Below are 18,874 nucleotides of genomic sequence, written 5' to 3'. Positions count from 1 at the left end.
GTGCCACAGATGTGATCTCTATACCCTTAGATTCTAGTAGTGGAATCAGAGGGACCCAGAGGAGGCAGGCCCAGAGGCAGAGAAAGGACTAGGAGTACACCACCGAGATAGTTAAAGGGGCAAGATGAGCATGAAGGTGAGTTAATACACCAGAGAGGACCCCCACTTGTTAGACCCCCTAGACATATAAGAGATGATATCAGGGAATTGATTCGACTTGGGCCACCATTATTTACGAGTTCCACTGAGGGGACAATAGAAGAGGCATGGTTGCAGAGCCTACAGCGGTGCTTTGGATTATGACCCTATGGGAGTAATCTAAAGGCATGCCTAGTAGTTCATCAGTTGAGAGGGGATGCCTCCAATTGGTGGCATCAGGAGGAGATCATAGGTGGAGTGAGGATGGATACCCTCACATGGGAATCATTCTTAGAAAGATTCTAAGAGAGGTACTTTTTAGAGCATTTCTGACAGAAACAGATAGAGGAGTTCCATTCTCTTTATCAGAGAGGTCTTACAGTGGCTCAGTATGAGAGTAGGTTTCTCGAGCTCCTTCCTTATGTAGAATATATGAAGGATGAGAAACTATGGGTACATCACTTTATCATGGGGCTAAATTCCTCACTTTAGGGACTAGTTTGAATGGCCTTCCCTACCACCTTCAGACAGGTAGTGGAGATAGCACTAGTGGCAGAGGATACTCGAGGTAGACAAGAATTACAAGATCAGACTCAGAACCAAAACTCTACCCAACAGAGACCCCCTTGGAAAGGGAATCAGAACCATACACTGGGGTCCTTTAAGGGCCAACAATCTCAGTAGTAGTAGCAAGAATTCTCATAGGGTTACCAGGGCTCTAAGCCCAAGTAGTGGCAGTCACAGCAGGATCAGAGAGTACATACCCCACAATCACAGTCAGTGCAGACTCAACAATCTTCCAGGGGTGGATACAGTGGGTCTAGTAGGTCAAGAGGCCCACAGTAGTCTAGATCATAGGATACACGATCTTATATACCTGAGGGCCATTCTATGCTTGTGGTGGCATGGGTCATATAGCTAGAGAGTGTTCGCAGGGACAGTCATCCAGTGGTCAGAGAGGGGCTTTTTCAGAGTTGACAGTTGGAGACATGGGCAGGTCTCACAAATTTTTTGTAGTGGTTGACAACCGCCAGACTGAGCATCAGGCTATAGATATTAAGGCTATAGGGGAGGAAGTTCATGCCTAGTGGGGGAGGATGTGAGGCCTTGTTCGGACCCTTCGTGGCCTTATTTGTTACTTTATCTTTTTGTTACTCATGATTCAAGATGTCGAGACATTATCTGATGCTTAGAACATATTATATTATTTCATGCTGTGTGATGATATTTTCAGATATTTGAGTTCGTGATTTAATGTTTTATGCATATGTATGTTGATGAAATTAGTAAATGTAGGATTGATATTTTGGTTTAGGATATTTTAATTGGTTAAGAATTAAGTAGGATGAAAGAAACCCTGATTGATGTATGTTTCAATTTATGTGAATTTTTGATACGTATATATGTGCATGTGATTTTTGGGACTACTGATGTGTGCAATGAGTGTGTAGATAATTTTAGCCGAGGAAATTGGCAGAGGAATAGAACTGATCTCTATGTGTTAATTTTGAAAACCTTGTTCTTAATTGAAGTATTGTACTGTGAGATGTATGTATTTTATTTCTGTGTTTAGTGAATGTTAATGTTCGTAACTATGTTCTTTTAGTGTCACTTGACACTCATAAATTGCTTATGTTATTCAGTGTGCTGATTAGGTTAGTTGTGTAACCTTTGGACCCAAGTTGGTTTAAGTTAGTGTCAGTTTGCTAATGGGTTCTTAATCGAGGTCAGTCATCCCTAATCTAGATTAGTGCTTATCTGCTTTGTTAGAGTTGTTAGTTGGTCCTAATTATTTCCTAGCCTTTGTTTGTCTCTAAACCTATTCCTAAAGCTTCAAAACATGGAATAATTATACCCAAAGGGTATGGGTATGGGTTAGGGGTCTTTTCCAACCCCTAAGCCCCTTTTATTGACTTTTGAGGCCACTCAAAAAGTCTCTTTTTGCCTATGTGCGAAAATTGCAAGTGGTTGCCATGAGTTGTCTCACCTCACCTCCACTTAGTGTTTAACCATAGTGTGGGTTGAGTTAGGAGTTTCTAGGATTGCTAGTGGGTGGAAGTAGTTATTGCTCCTTTTGGTGGTTGAGTTGGAGGCTTATTTTAGAGGCCCTTCTTGGACTTGTGGAGGTTGTTACCCAATCTCTACATTTAGAGAGGAGTTTTTGAAGATTGAAGCAAGGAAAGGGAAGCTCTACTCAAACTTGTTCATTGCCATTACCTCTTGTGAAGGTTGGAATTCTCATCTCCCTTGTTTAGATTTCATTCTTGGTTCATGCTTATGCCACCTTGTCGCTGTTTGAATGTTTGTATGTTTGTGGGTATGTTGGGAAGCTTGAAAACCATGTTATTTTGGATGTTTTCTTTCATCTTTATGTTTGCAATTTTGAGATTTTTCTTGCATGGGTGTTTTGGTATTACTCACCCTTGGAGAGGGAAAAAGTGACCAATTTTGGGAAAGGTCTATTTATTCAAACTCCAACCAGTGTAGAGTCTCTTCTCAGGATGAGAAGAGGGAGAAAGGGTAGGGTGTTATGGGCCCCTACCTATCAGCACAAACCTTGTATGATTATGGTATGTTGAAATGGAAGAACAGAAGTTCTTTGTTTATTGCCCCGATTGGACATCTATTTCGGTTGTGCTTGACTTCTCCTAGTTGGAAGAATCCACCTTTCCCTAGTGTTGATTCATTGTGAATCTTATAGTGAAAACCTTGTGTGAATATGCATGGTTGAATTTTTCTTGGTCTTGCTTGTTATCACCTGATCAGATTTTGTTTCCTCCACGGTTTGTAGAAATGTGTTGCAAAATTGGATATGGAACCCTTGTTGAGGGTCATGAAGGAAATTTCATTTAAGTGTTGTAATTCAGTATTGAAAACCTATGTAATTTTTATCTCAAAACTTTGTTGGGTTGGCAACGAAGCCGGGTTTTCTTCTTGATTCTTTCTCGGCTGAGCCTTTGAATCAAGTTTGCCAATAAAATTGGTGTTTGAGTATAATTGCTTGTCATGTGATTTAATTGTAAATTTTAATTAGATGGATGCATATCAAAATAAGATGTAATGATGATGGTTTAAATTTAGCAAAGTTTTCAAGTTCCTTATATGTTCAAATGAAAACTATGTTGAGGAAAGAAAAATAATAATTATGATTTATAGTTCAATTCAAGTTGTTTGAGAAAGCAATAAATCCATGGTTTAAATCCATTCCAATAATATATACCTCTTTATAAAAAAAAAATTATACACCTTAAAAAATATATATATTCATTTGCTTTGTAAATCCATACTTAGAAAAAAAAAAATGTTTAAGAGAGTAAAAACTCTCTGTCTTTTGTATGAGAGACTCAATTTAATGATCTTGACAAAAGAGAATATCCTCAAAAGATTCTCCAAATTTATATTTATTTGTATCTTTATTTAATGATAAAATTTCCTTATAGCTTCTTTATAATTTTTTTTTAAAAAAGGAGAAAGAAAATATACTAAATATCCTAAACTACCTAATTAACTTTATTGCCTTCAATGCATTTTCATCTTTCCTTGGACACAACATTTCAACTTGCATATTAAAAAAGGTTTTGTTTTGTTTTATATTGGATTGCTGATGGGAGGGTGATGTCACTTGTCCCCCATCCCATCATCCCATCTCCTTCCTTGGCCAATGCTCATCTCCTTGTATGGATGGGATGGAATAATAAAATGTTGACAAGACACATTTCAACTACATTTTTCCACCATGCGAATTGGTTTTGCTTTCATTTTGAATGAGCTTAGGAATTTTCATGCCCCATCATTGTTGGACAGTGGTACTTGTGTATGGGAGTGGAGGACAGATCTTTTTGCAAGTTGTTTGATCTGACCTTGTCCTTGGATCGCCACCTCATTGGTTAGCGCTTTTCATGTGGGAGATGACTTAGTTTTAAAGTAAAATGATTTTGATTAGTTTTGGGTTTTCCTCTATGCCTCCATGCGATTTGTGTCAGTAGTGGATGGCCTTGGAACCACGTACCGCCCCCCTGTATCTTTGACCTGTGCTTAGGGATTGTGTCGGGTTTGGGGTTTTGGGGAGGTTGGCCACGTGGGTAGTTAAGGTGGGGTTAAGGGTGTGGTAAGAATGTGGGTGGCTAGGGTTAAAATGTAGGGAGTTAGTAGGTAGTTAGTATATAGTTAGTTTTATTGTGTTTAGTTATGTTATGTTTGTTAGTATGAGTATTAAGTTTAGATTTAGTTAGTTTTAGTATTAATTTTTTAGTTGTTTAATTATGTTTGTTTAAGTTTTAATATATATAATTTAGTATTATTCATTTTAGTATTAGTCATTAAAGTTAGTTGTTATTTTAATCTAGTTTTGTTTAACTAGGTTAAGGTAAATTTAGTTATCAAATTAAGTTAGTTTAGTATCAAATTAATATTAAATGTAATATAGTTTAAGTTTAAATTTTTTAGTATTTTTAAATAAATATATATTTTAATATAGTTTAATAGAAAATATAGTTTTAATTTGGCATTAATTGAATGGTGATCTTATTAGAATTTAAAGGATAAGTTTAATTTTGTTATAAATTATGTATCGTGCTAATTTATAGGTTCTATCATCATTTAACTTGTGGAACTATAGTTCTCTTCTAATACATTTTTTTTTAAAAATTAGTTTTAATGTATTATTGATTTATATTTAGTTAGTACGTATTAGATTTAGTTAGTTGTTAGTAAATGAAATTTAAATTTAGTAAGATTAGATAGTTGAAATGTTTAAACTTAATAAATTATATATATATATATATATATATATATATATATATATATATATATATATATATATATATATATATATATATATATTCTGTTTTAATTTTAGTTAATCATTTTTCTTAAAAAGTGACTTTACAATATCGGTTAGATTGTCAATCAATATTTGTCAAAGAGTAATATAGTTTATTTTGAGTATATACTTTCAATGAATCTAAACTCAAATACATCCACATTGTCATTTAAATAATTGTTTCTTATTGTTGAATGTTAATGTAAGAACATAAGTTTACCAATATCAATCTTATAACAAAAGTTTCAAAACCTTAATGATGTAATCATCCTCATGTTTATAATCTTAAGACGTAATTTAGAGAACCTGTACTAAAACTATTATCATTCATTTCAAGTTAGAGCATGTTTAACTATTAATTATTTTTTCAAAAAAAATTTGTGTGTTTTTTCCCTCGTAGTTTTGGGCATGACATTTGTCTAATCAGTCTTTCTTGAGTGAGAAAAATACGAGAATAGAAGACAAAAGTGAGACATCTAGTAGGTCTCAAATAGGGAGATCAGCTAGAGGTCAAAATATTAGACAAAAATTCAATAAATGAATGCCATTTTTTCTTGTCGAAGGGGGGTCATGTTCTTATGATAATGAGATTGAAAGCTATATAAAGGTTCACACATCTCCAAAAAGAATGGGTACCCAAGGAACTACATCTAGTTAACACTAATTTTTCTATTAACTAAATGATGTATCACATATCTACATATTCATTACATGGTTTGGGCCTATTTTTCATGGATGACATAAAGGTAACTTAAAATAAAGTTATTAAATTGGTGGAGTATGTAGGACCTTGTTACAATTGAAACAATTGTATGCAGATTGTGCAATATAGAAAAAGTATGTGTAGCTATGCATTGTCACCAAATTACATACAATGCAAAGAAAATCATCAAAATAAAAGGCTCTCTATGTATATTGATGGAAGGCCAAAAGAAACAAAAAATATTGTAGGATTTATAAATAGTTCTCAACCTATGTAAATAATTAGTGGTGAATATTTGACAAATGGATAGTCTCACTCATTGGGGACCATAAATTTGGTGAATTTTTTGGCACTTTTTGGGTGGCGACATCGCTCACAATTTATGAAAACTAGGTCATATGCTTAGACCAATCGCCAATAATGATACATAATCATTTTTATTTTGACGATGACTTTGCCAATGAAATATATTCTTTCCACATGGTAAATTAAATGTTTTTTCCTGGAATTTCCAAGGCATGACTTAATTGATGGTCACATTCGCCAATCTATGGTAAAACATTAAGTCAAGTTATAGGTAAGTACATGTATTTGACAAGTGTCTCTATTTCAGAGACTTTCATAGGAATTTTTTATCCTTCTCATCTTTGGCCCAAAATAGATTATACTATAGACAAGTGTCGTTATTTTAGAAACTTTCTCTAAAACTTGTTGTACTTTAACTTTTTAGCCCAAAATGGGATTTAGACTGTTAATTTAGGATCATCTAATGCTCATTAAATAGGGTTAGTGTATCTTGGATGATATAGATTTATGGTTTCTATATATATTTACTTTTGGTCCCAATTTTCTAAAATAATTAAAGATTCACCACAGTTTTACAAAATTATCATACGACGGGAAAAAATTTGCCAATAAAATTTAATTTTTTTTTATTTTGAAAAAAAAATTTGCCAATTCAAATTAATTTTTTGCCCCTAAAATAATGTTGGATTCGCCATGATTTTATATATTTTTCCAAAGAGGGGCTTCTTAAAGTTATCCCTGCTTGTGTCAACTAATAAGTGGCCAAATTGTATATTCAAGGCACATGAGGGAAATCATGTTTTTGTATGTCCAATAAAATCAATAAGTGCAAGGGAAGAGCTTCTGATAAATTACAATTTGCATCGTGTAGATAAAGAGAAATTCCCTACCATGGGGCTAGTAAGTATAATATTTAAACTAATTGCCTCTAATTAATATTGACTCCAATATAAAATATAATATTTTATTAATAATTTTTATTCTAAGTCTATTACTTTCATTTCACTACTGATTGCTAAGAATTATTAATCTTTTACATAGGGCTAGATGGATCCACCAAAAGATAGAGGTGGGAATGTACCTCGCACACCTTCTTCAACAAATGTAAACCTTAATTAGTGTAATTGTAAAAAATATATAGAAATAAATGTTATATTATTATGTTCTTTTCTTTATGGATTTGGAGTTATTTTGATGGAATTTTATTGATATTGATGTGACAACTTGATACTTATTGATAGGGAAAAGCACAAATGAGAGTAGATCAAATGCAATCTGAAGTTCAGACATCATTTTTGGATGACATCACGTGCAGTGTTGACCCTGTCTTCATGGCATGTAAGCTTGTAAAAGGATATAGCGATGGAATTAATAACCTCGTCCTAGACTGAAACAAAATGGAGCAGACAGAGGCACTAAAAGATGAATTGATACTTAGAGTCAATTCTTTGCAGGTAAGCAGTAATTATTCTTAAGCAATAATAAAAGTTCAATAGATGTTTATATTTTATAGTATCTTATGGATCATGATCTAAAATATTATATTTTGTTCTTAGAGGATTTTGTGACACCTACAAGACCACGTGCTCAATATGGTGAAGGTTGTAGCATATAGCCTTCATGTAAATAATATTTAAACCTTTAACCATTCATTTAACCTTTCAGATGCTTCTAGCTAGTATCCCATTTGATCTTTATCCATTAAAAATATCTTTGCTAACAATGTATTCTTTAGTTCATGATGAATTGTGGATACCTCCTTTGGTTACCACTCTAATATTATTGACTACATTGTCCACAACAAGGAGCTTGCATACATCTTCAACTATACCAAGTACAACTAGTAAAACCTTGTTTTGTTATATTTTGTTATATGTTAATCATGCATTGTTTTTTGTTGTTGGGTGGATTGTATACTCATGGACCTATTTTGTGCACTAATAGATACATCTATAGTTGATAGAATAAGAGAGACCAATACTAGTGAAGATCAACCATTTCCTAGAGCAGCCTGTATGACTAGTATTGGTTCATTTGCAATGACATTATTGGTGACAACAAGAAAACTATGTTTCTGTTAAAATTACCAAAGCTTCTATGTGCTTTAAAATTGTTATTATTTACAAAGTAATTGTAGTTTACTTATACAAAATTCATTTTGGACTAATAATCCCATGATATTTTCTATGATACTCTTTTTGAAATGATGTTGAAGCTATTTGGACCCACCATACTTAAAAGGTACATAGTTTTGTCTCATTACCACAATCTTTTTATTTTATTCCATTTATTGTACTATATTAAAGTTATTGATCTAACAATTTTATTTTTTCAAAAAAGATGGAATGAATAGAGTCTTGAATTAAAAAATTAGCTCATTACATTTTTTAAGGACCTCTTTGGAAAAAATAGTTTTGGTAGTGCCCTACTTCTCAAAAGAGCATCCAAACATATAAAGATCATGAGGGACCAAGATAGAAAGGATCTAAAGGATAACCCAAAGTATGAACATCCTCATGTGATTCCACGGATGAAGTGGATTCAAATAATCAAAGATACAAAAGAGAATAGGCTATAGGGTAGAGGAATTGAACCAAAAGAGGGAAAAAGAAGGTATGTCATGATAGTATTAAGTAGAATGTAATCATGCACTAATTAGTGATCATTTTATTTATATAATCTAATATGTTTCAAACTTTTCATAGACTATAGGACACATCAAAAGCTATAGAAGTGAGACTACAAAAGGTTGGCCAACACAAACTTGGCTCTGATGGCTATACAAATCTTTACTCTCAACTGGTAAGTAGCATCAATAGAATTTACTATAATTTTTTGTAATATAATGTTGCAAGCAATTTTTTTAATCAAATCATACATGCAAAACTGTCAATAGTAAGCAAAAAATATAGGGTCATAGAGTTCAATGTAGAGCCCACAGATGAAGATAAAAAAATTTCCTTGAAGGAAGCCTATAAAGTTGTTGTTGCATTCCTATGCCGAGAATTTGAAAGCCAAAGACAAGAATATGGTGCACTAGATGAGACACAAGTAAATTCATCAAATCAAAAGTAAATCAAATTGAATAGTTGAAAAATTTCTTTTTTAGTGTTAGTTTCTAACATAAATTGACTATTCTTATTTTATATATCAAACAATGGTAATAATGCACATAACATTTCATTGCAGCCTTCAAATCTATCACAAAATCTGCACGTGATAAAGGCCATGATGTGCATCATAGTGGAGGAGGTATGAATTTTCTATTGGAAATTAATTATGCAATTATGAATAGAATTTAACATCTTCAATTGCAATTTGACGTGTAACCCTTTTTTGAATATTTTAGAGCATGTTGAACATAATGGTGAATGAGTGGAGCATGTTTGAAGTGTTCAACATGTTGAGGTGGTGGCAGATCAAAATGTCATTATACATGATGTGGCATTGTTAGGTAAGAAAAATGCATGTTATGTTATATAGTTAATGAAATACTTGTAACAGTAAAAAAAAGAAAAAGAGTATGCCAATTTAACCCATTTACTTGTTATTCCAACAAAACCCCCTTTAGTGTAGCAACCTTGTGCTCCTTAAAATACAAGGAGGCATCATAATTTGACATTATAGGTGCCACAAAAGGAGGAGAATGAGGAAAATATTGATGCTTCAATCAACCTTTTCCTTAAGAAAGCTAAGAAAAATAAAAAGAAGGAATAATTTTTTGAAAATGCTCTTTGATAAACCTTGTTGGATAATGAAAGAGCGTTGTTTTAAGTAATTAACTATGAATGTTGCATATTAATATTGATTTTATGTCATGTCAATGAATATTGTTATGTGTCAATGAATTCTTGATTAGTATTGAATATTAATGAATTTTATATCATATTAATGAATGTTATGTGATTGCAATGATTGAATGTCATAGTTCAAAAATGGATGAATGAATGAATGAAGTATACAATTAGATTTTAATGGGGAATTTAGATTGATGTTAGGGGGAGGGGGGTGAGGCTAGATGAGCTTACAACTTCATGTGGTTGGCTTTGTTAAGTAGAGAATATTAAAGTATTCTTGAAACTAAGTGAAACTCAAACTAACATACCTTCATTAACTAATTAATTTCATTCATTGTAGGTCTCAAATGATGGTATGATACTCTATGGTACATGTATGAATCTATAGAGGTAAAATTTCAATTTTCAAAAACTTATGTGCATTTTGGAAATTTTACCCATTTCAAAACTTTAATATAGCTTTCTAAGATCCATTCTTATGTCCTAGTTTTAGATTTCATAACACAAAAGGTATATGTGAGTTTGAAGATTGCTGAGAGACATATATGATGTGACACTATACCTTGCTCTCTAACCCCAAATACTCTCAAGGTTTCCTTAGGTCATTTACCTAACCAACTGGGGTTTCTTCTCACCTTATGCTTCCTAGGACCTTGCTCAAGAGATCTTAATCCTTCAGTTGGGACACATCAACAAAGTACCATCATATTGCTTACTAGCCTACTCCAATCCACACCCAATCCTCAAGTCCATCTATGAAATCCAAGCATGCTATCCAATCATATAAGGTTTACTTAGATCCCTTACAACACCCAAGACCCTAACCAATGTGGTATTCATGCACACTTCCCTTCCATAAGTGTTCAAACAACAAAATGCTACAAAATAGGATACTAGGATTAGCCCTCCAAATGACTTAAAAATATGATATCATGAAATTATCCTTAACAACCCCTCAAAAAAATTCACATTGTGGATTCTCTTTTTAGACTACTTAGAGATTTTGTGATTTTTTAACCCCTAACCTGTCGGTACAACCAAAGCACTTTTTAAGGCTTAAAATGAGGGCTTCAAGGGCTTAGTGGTTGTCGACTTCAAAGACCACCTTAGGGAGATTTCCAAGACACCTCCCTTTGAATATTTCTAGGTTAGACCTCATTTTTACTTTATACGTGCCAAGATTGAGGTATCTATACTCTCAATCCTCTCCATTGCTTATTTTCTGAACTGTGATACCTAGCCAAGTTGCATTTACTTGCCTAGGGAATCACTTTATAAATTCTTGGTAACACTTCTAGGGGCCCTAATTTTTATTTCTTAGTGTACATGGACCTTAGTTCCAAATCCTAAAAGACTAGAGGAAACCAATGGTGGGAAGTGGCCCTAAGATCCCATATTTTAAATGCAACCCTATTCAGACCAACAGTTTGGCAAAACCAAAATAAACTTATAAACTACTACAACCTGATTGAAACAAGAAAAAAAAACCACACACAAATGAAAAAAATTATTATAGATCTTTTCCAACACCAAATTCACACCATCCAATCCTACTCTATTGAAAGTTCCTTCAGAAACATAAAACTAGCAACCCAAAACACTATGCACAATCCATATAGTACTTTTCCTAACTTGAAAAACCCATTAAAAAGGTTGTCATACTAATAATAAAGGTTCCTCCTTTGGTTTAATAATTTTTCTAAACAATTAGAGTATTGAAAATTGCAAAAATTTACTCTTAGCAAGAAAATATTGTCATGACAACATGACAACATTTCAGCAACTTTTTACCAAATTGGAGTTAGACCTCCAAACTTGTTCCAAAGAAAAAGTGGGTATCTAATATGTATTAAATGACCTCAAATAACATATCTAAGGCTATATGAACCTTATTAGACCATTTAACCCTTTCTAGGACCTAAGTAACCTAGTTGACAATATTTTGCAACTTCTAGCAACTTGGCCATTTTGCGTCTTGTCAACTCTCCTAAATGCACCTAAGGACAAAATAGGACCTTTTTTTTGAATAGTGATGTGGCTAGAATCACTACAAGACAAAAAAAAAAGGAAACCCTAGGTTTCATACTAGCCTTCCTAGGCGGTCCTACACCATACTCCCTAAACCCCCTCCAATGAGCTAAGAGGAACTTGATGGTATCATGTCTAGAGGTATTACAACCCTCTTAAAATCTATCTTAGCAACCCAAGTAACCTCAAAATTTGGTTTTACCTTCCACTTGATGAGGTGCTCCATAAAGATCTTATGCCTAGTAGACTTCTTCACCCTTAAGTCTAATACCTTCTCTACTTCCAACTTACTATTTTTGCATGTTGCATCATTTTCAAGATCATCATGAACATATAGACTGACTAGGGGTAGGTCCCCTTTTTATGCCACCAAGTCTTGCACATTAAAGATAAGGGATATGCCCAAATCTAAAGGTAAATCTACCTAATAGTCATTTTCTCCATACTTTTCCAATATCTTGTAAGGCCCTACACTCTTCATCTATAGTTTAGTAGGAATGCATTTTTGAAGCCTTGCCTTGTTTAAATGGACCATCACATAGCCCCCAACAACAAACTAAACATCCTTCTTTTTTCATTGTTCTAAATAGTTTTCTTGATTAGTTCCTAAATCTCCTTCATAATTTTAACAAAGTCTTCAGCTTGGCCACTTCTCTAATCCATTTCTCCAAGATACCTCAATTCACACACACCACTTGGATGTATGCCATAAACAATCTCAAAAGGACTATTGTTAGTGGTCTTGTTCTTGCTATCATTATAGGCATATTCTATTTATGAAATGATAACATCCCAAATTTTACCATATTCCTTAGTTAGGCACCTTAGAAGGTCCCCTAAGGTCTCATTAACCACTTCAATTTGACCATCAATTTGGGGATGGTAAGCTAAACCAAATGACATGTTTGTACCAAGATTTCTCCACAGGGTTTTCCAAAAATGGTTCATGAATTTAGCATCCCTATTAGATACAATGCTTAGTGGGAGTCATGAATCTTACAACCTCCTTGAAAAATAAATGGACAATGTGATTTGCATCATTATTTTTCCTACATGGAATGAAATGTCTCATTTTGTTGAATCTATCAACAAAAACATAAATGCTATCATACCCTTGCTTGATTTTTGGTAAAACTACAACAAAGTCCATACTTACACAATCCCATGGCTTACTTGGAATTGGTAATGTCTAATATAAACCTACATTATGAATTCCTCCTTTGGCTTTCATGCACACCATTCACTATTCCACATACTTGGCTACATCCCTTGCGAGTTTTGGCCAATAATAGAACCTTTGCACTAGTTCTATGGTTTTGCTAATACCAAAATGACCACTTAGGTTATCATAATGCTTCTCCTATATTAGGTTCTCTCTCATGGAATCCCTTGGTGTACACAATTGATTACCCTTGAATAACAAGCCATTTTGCAATGTATATTCTAAAAATTTGCTATGAAAATGATTCTCAAAATCCAGGCATACCTTGTAGGCTTCAAAAAAGTCCTCATCTTCTTTGAAGAGATTCTAAAAACTCTCTATGCCAATTCTTTGGAGCTGAATCTCTTGGACTATCATAATCCTCCTGCTTTGTGCATCTACCACTTTGTTTAGTTTCCCCTTCTTGTGCTTGGTTGTGAAGGTAAAGGCCTGCAAATACTCCATCCACTGCAAGTGTCTATTGCTCAGCTTCTCTTGAGTGTTAATGTAGCTAAGAGCTTGATTGTCTGTAAACCTAACAAATTCTTTGGGAAATAAATAATGTCTCCACTTCCTAAGAAATTGAACTAAGGCATAGAGCTCTAGGTCATAGGATGAGTACTTCTTTTTGGCCTCATTAATCTTCTCACTATAAAAAGCCATTGGTCTACCTTCTTGACTCAAAAAACCACATACTACTAAGCCACTTGCATTACATTCTAAGGTGACCAACTTCTCAGAACTAGACAATTGTAGGATAGGTTGAGTAGCTACTTGTTTCTTCAAAATTTCAAATGATTTTTTAGCTTCTAAGGTCCACTTAAACTTAGACTTGATCCCACCCTTTATGGTATCCAACAAAGGTGTACAAATACCACTAAAATTTCTTATGAATTTCCTATAGAATTGAGAAAATATGTGGTAGGTGTTGGCCAATCTAGTATAGTAGTAACCTTCTCCTTGTCCATCTTTAGTGTGACTTGAGACACCACAAAACCTAGGTACACAAGTTCTTCTTTAAAGAAGTCACACTTCTCAAGATTTATGGATAGCTTCTCCTCTTGAAGCCTCTTCAATATTGCCTCAACATGCTTGATATGCCCTTCTCTAGTCTTGCTGAAAATAAGTATATCATCTAGATATACAACTACAAATCTACCTGTGAAATCCTTGAGAACTTCATTCATGAGTCTCATGAATGTGCTATTAGCATTGGAAAGACCAAATGGCATTACAATCAATTCATAAAGACCATCAATATTATTTTAAAAAAAATTCCATTCATTCCCCCTCCTTTATCCTTATTTGGTGATAACCACTCTTCAAGTCTAGCTTAGTGAAGTATTTAGCCCCTCGAAGACAATCCATAAGGTCTTCAATACTAGGTATGGGAAACCTATACCCGATTGTAATCCTATTGATGGCTCTTAAATCCATACATAATCTCCATTTTCCTCCTTTCTTAGATGCCAACACAGCAGCAACTACACATGGGCTTATGCTCTATTTTATCAAACCTTGATTCATCAATTTTTGTACTTGTCTTACCGCTTCTAAGTTTTGATCTAGAGTCAACTTGTATGCTTCTTTATTAGGAAAGGAAGCACCTATAACAAAGTCAATTTGATGACTAATAACTCTCCTAGGAGGTAAAGTAGATAGAATACCATCCCTCACTATGTCCTTGTACTCTTCAAGAATAGTTTTGACTTTGATTGGTAAGGGTTTCTTGGATGCATTCTCATTTTCTTTAGAATTCAAAACTACTACAAAATTTTGACATTCCTCATCCTTGAGGTCTTTAAAAAACTCTTTTTCACTACAAAATAGCAAAATAGGCACTTTTGATTGTGTTTCCTCCCCTTCTAGTAAGGATTGAATTTTGAAGGTCTTTCCTTGCTTCTTAAAAGTTATGGCATTTTCCCTACCATCATATACAACTTCCCTATCAAATTTCCAAGTCCTACCAAGAAAAAGATGACAAACATCCATAGGGAAAACATCACACAATAGTTTGTCCATGTATGCTACTATGGAGAATTCCACCTAAGCTTGCTCATTCACCAAGATGCTTTTTATCTTGTTAAGCCAAGTAACCTTGTAAGGGTTTCCATGAGGTATCTTTTTTAATTTCAACTTGGTAACAACCTCCTCTAATATTACATTGTCAGTGGAACTGGAATCTACCACCACTTTGCACACTTTTCCTAGGATTTTACATTTTATCCTAAATAATGGCCTCCTATGTTTAGGTTCATCAGGAGCTGGTTATTTGATTAGCACTCCACTAAACTTGAGGTTTTCAAAATTTTCAGATTCATTGTGATCTACATCAGACTCTTTGCTGCAATCCACTTGTACATATGTCATTATTTTGTCTTGATTTAAGGAAGAAGGCTTCTCTAGGCATCTATAGGCTGGATGACCCAAGTGACCATAATTATGACATTTCATAGTTATAAAGTATGAACTAGATCTACCTGATCCTCTCCCTCTATTGTAACCACCTCTTGAGGAGTTATCACTTGCTTGCTCTATGAACTTGCTTTCACCTTGATTCTTTTGTTCACTACCTCTACCTTGGTAGCCTCCTCTTTGTCCTCTTTGGTTTCTACCCTTTCCTCTATCCCTAAAGTTATAATCTCCTTTCCTTTTGTTCTTTTCCTCTACCTTTAGAGGTAACTTATGCTATCTTTGAACTATGGTAGGTGCCCACAAATTGAGCTCCTCTTGAATATTCCACTTCAAGCCACTTAAATATCTTACAACTTTGATTGACTCATCTTCTTGCTACTTGGATCTTAGACATAACCTCTAAAATTCCTCAGTATAAGAGGTCACATCTAGGGTTTTTTGCTTCAATCCTTACCTTCTCTTGTGGAGCTGAATTTCAAAGTGTTCAGGCAAGAAGTTCTCCTTCACTTTGGTGAACATAGCCTTCCAATTAGCTATAGGAGTCTTACCCATGTCAATTCTTTCATCTTGTACATACTTCCACCATGTTAGAGCTAAGTCTCTAAGCCTTGACATATAAAGCTTAACCTTTTTTTCCTTTGATACCCCCTCACACTCAAAATGGTTTTCCATGCCATGTATCTAGTCCATGACTAAATCTATGTCTATCTTTCCATTAAAAAGTGGTACACCTTCCAAAACTTTCCGCCCTATGACATTGATAGACTTAAAGAAGGGCTCTTCATTGAAGATAGGGTCAAGTTTAGTGACTACATCCTCCTCTACTACCTCTTTGCCCCTTTCAAATTCTTCTTCTTCCTTTTTCCTAGCTGCTTCAACAAATACATCCAGTTTCATCTTCACCTCTACTAGGTATTCTTCAAGAACTCTATTTTTCTCCTTTTGTTCATCAATTTCCTCTTTCTAGTTCCACATTTGTCACCATGCTAGTTTCACCTACTAATTCTCTAGTAGCTATAGACATCCACCACCTGTTCCCTAAATCTTTAACTTGCTCTGATACCACTTTGATGTGACACCCAAACTTTCTCTCTAACCCCAAATACTCTTAGGGTTTCCTTAGGTCATTTACCTAACCAATTGGGGTTCCTTCTCACCCAATGCTTCCTAGGACCTTGCTCAAGAGATCCTAATCCTTCAGTTGGGACACATCAATAAAGTACCATCATATTTCTTAATAGCCTTCTCCAATCAACACCTAACCCTCAAGTCCATCTCTGATCTCCAAGGGTGTTATCCAATCATTTAGGGTTTCCTTATATCCCTTACAACACCTAAGACCCTAAATGTTGTGGTCATGGGCATTTCCCTTCCACAAGTGTTTAAACACCAAAATGCTACAAAATAGGCTACTAGGATTAGCCCACCAAATGACTTAAAACTATGATATCATGAAAATATCCTTAACAAACCCTCAAAAAAATTCTCATTATGGATACTATTTTCAGACTACTTAGAGATTTTGTGATTTTCCAACCCCCAACCTATCTGTATAGGCAAAGCAATTTTTTAGGCTTAAAATGAGGGTTTTAAGGGTCTACTTTCTATTGAATTCAAAGATCACCTTAGGGAGCTTTCCAAGACACCTAAATTGGAATGGAGCTAGGTTAGACCTCATTCTTACTTGCTACATGCCTGGATTGAGGTATCTATACTCTAATCCTCTCCATTGCTTATTTTCCAAACTGTGATCCTTAGCCAAGTTGCATTTGCTTGCCTAGGACATCACTTTATAAATGCCTTCTCACACTTGCAAGGGAATAGATTCTTGGTACGTATTGTACATAGAAATTAGTTCAAAATACCAAAAGAATAAGGAAAACCAATGTTGGGAAGTTGTCCTAAGACCCCATATTTAAATGCAACCTTGTTTAGACCAACAATCTAGAAAAACCAAAATGGATTTCTAAACTACCAAAACTTGATTTAAATAAGAAAAATAACACCACACACAAATGAAAAACAATATTACAAAGATTTTCCAACACCAAATTCACACCATCCAATCCAACTCTATTGAAAATGCCTTCAAAAACATAAAATTGGCAACCGAAAACATTGTGCATAGTCCGTATAGTACTTTGCCTAACTTGACCAACCCATTGAAAAGGTTGTCCTCCTACTTTTAAAGGTTCCTCCATAAGTTTCATAACTATTCTAAATAGTTAGATCATTTCAAACTCAAACTTACAAAAATTTGATGTTAGCAAGAAAATGTTGTCATGACAACATGACAACATTTCAGCAACTTTTACCCAAATTGGAGTTAGACCTCCAAACTTGTTCCAAAGACCTAGTGGGAATTTAATATGAATTATATTACCTCAAATAAAATTTCTAAGTCCATATGAACCTTATTAGACCATTTTACCCTTTCTAGGACCAAAGTCATCTAGTTGAACATATTTTTCAACTTCTAGCAACTTGGCCATTTTGGGTCTTGTCAACTCTCCTAAATACACATAAGGACCAAATAGGACCTTTTATTTGACTAGTGATGTGGCTAGCATGACCACAAGCCAAAAAAACAAGGAAAACCTAGGTTTTATACTAGCCTTCCTAGGTGCTCTTACACTAATATATTTGGAGATTGAATTCTTTCATGTAGCTGCTAGTTAGAGTCTGATGCAATAAAAATATAGCTCAAGTATCACTGCTATAGGTTAGGGTAGATAGTAGGGAAGGCATGCAACACCAAAAAGCTCTTTGATTTTGGTAAAGATATTTTATTCCAATATACCACTCCTTTAGAAGGCAATCTTTAAGCCAAACTAGAATTCCCAATGCTATATATGGAGTCATCATCAATTAGAAATTGTGGATTTTCCTGAAATATTCTTTCTAATTAACCTTTGCATGCAAAAGATATTTCATTTAATCTATTGTGTGATGCATAAATTTGATGTTTCTTTTGACCTTTTAGATGTTATTACATGCAAAACCCTTTCATTGAAGATCACAACCACATGAAATATCAAATTGAATATTGATCCTTTAGATTCCATGGAGCGTAGATAGAAGACTATGCAAGTATTTAAAAAGTTCTTAAGTATTTGTGGTTCTTTCAGCTTGGTGAGTTCTCTTATTTAACTTGCAAATCTTTGTAGATGAGTTTCAAAGGAAAATTCTCTTGATTTTACTGTCCACTTTATAATGTTATAGATTGTCCATACATTAGTACCCAAATAAATTGTAGAGAAAATGGGAGAGCAGATTTAGATTATGAGAAATGGAGGTGGTAGCCAGATGTTTGTACCATCCCCAAGTAAAATTTTCATAATTGGTTTGTATTCTTTTTAAAATTTGGACTCCTCTTGATCAACTTTTTCTTAGTTTCTTGTTATACATCTATTTTGAATGTAGTTCTCATGATTCCATTTTATTTTCAATAGTTTAGGTCAATT

Source organism: Cupressus sempervirens, chromosome 7 (genome assembly GCF_028749045.1).
Source record: "Cupressus sempervirens isolate cs-2001-9-10 chromosome 7, ASM2874904v1, whole genome shotgun sequence".
Lineage (NCBI taxonomy): Eukaryota > Viridiplantae > Streptophyta > Pinopsida > Cupressales > Cupressaceae > Cupressus > Cupressus sempervirens.
The sequence above is the reverse complement of the archived record's forward strand: the minus strand, read 5'-3'. Positions refer to the sequence as shown.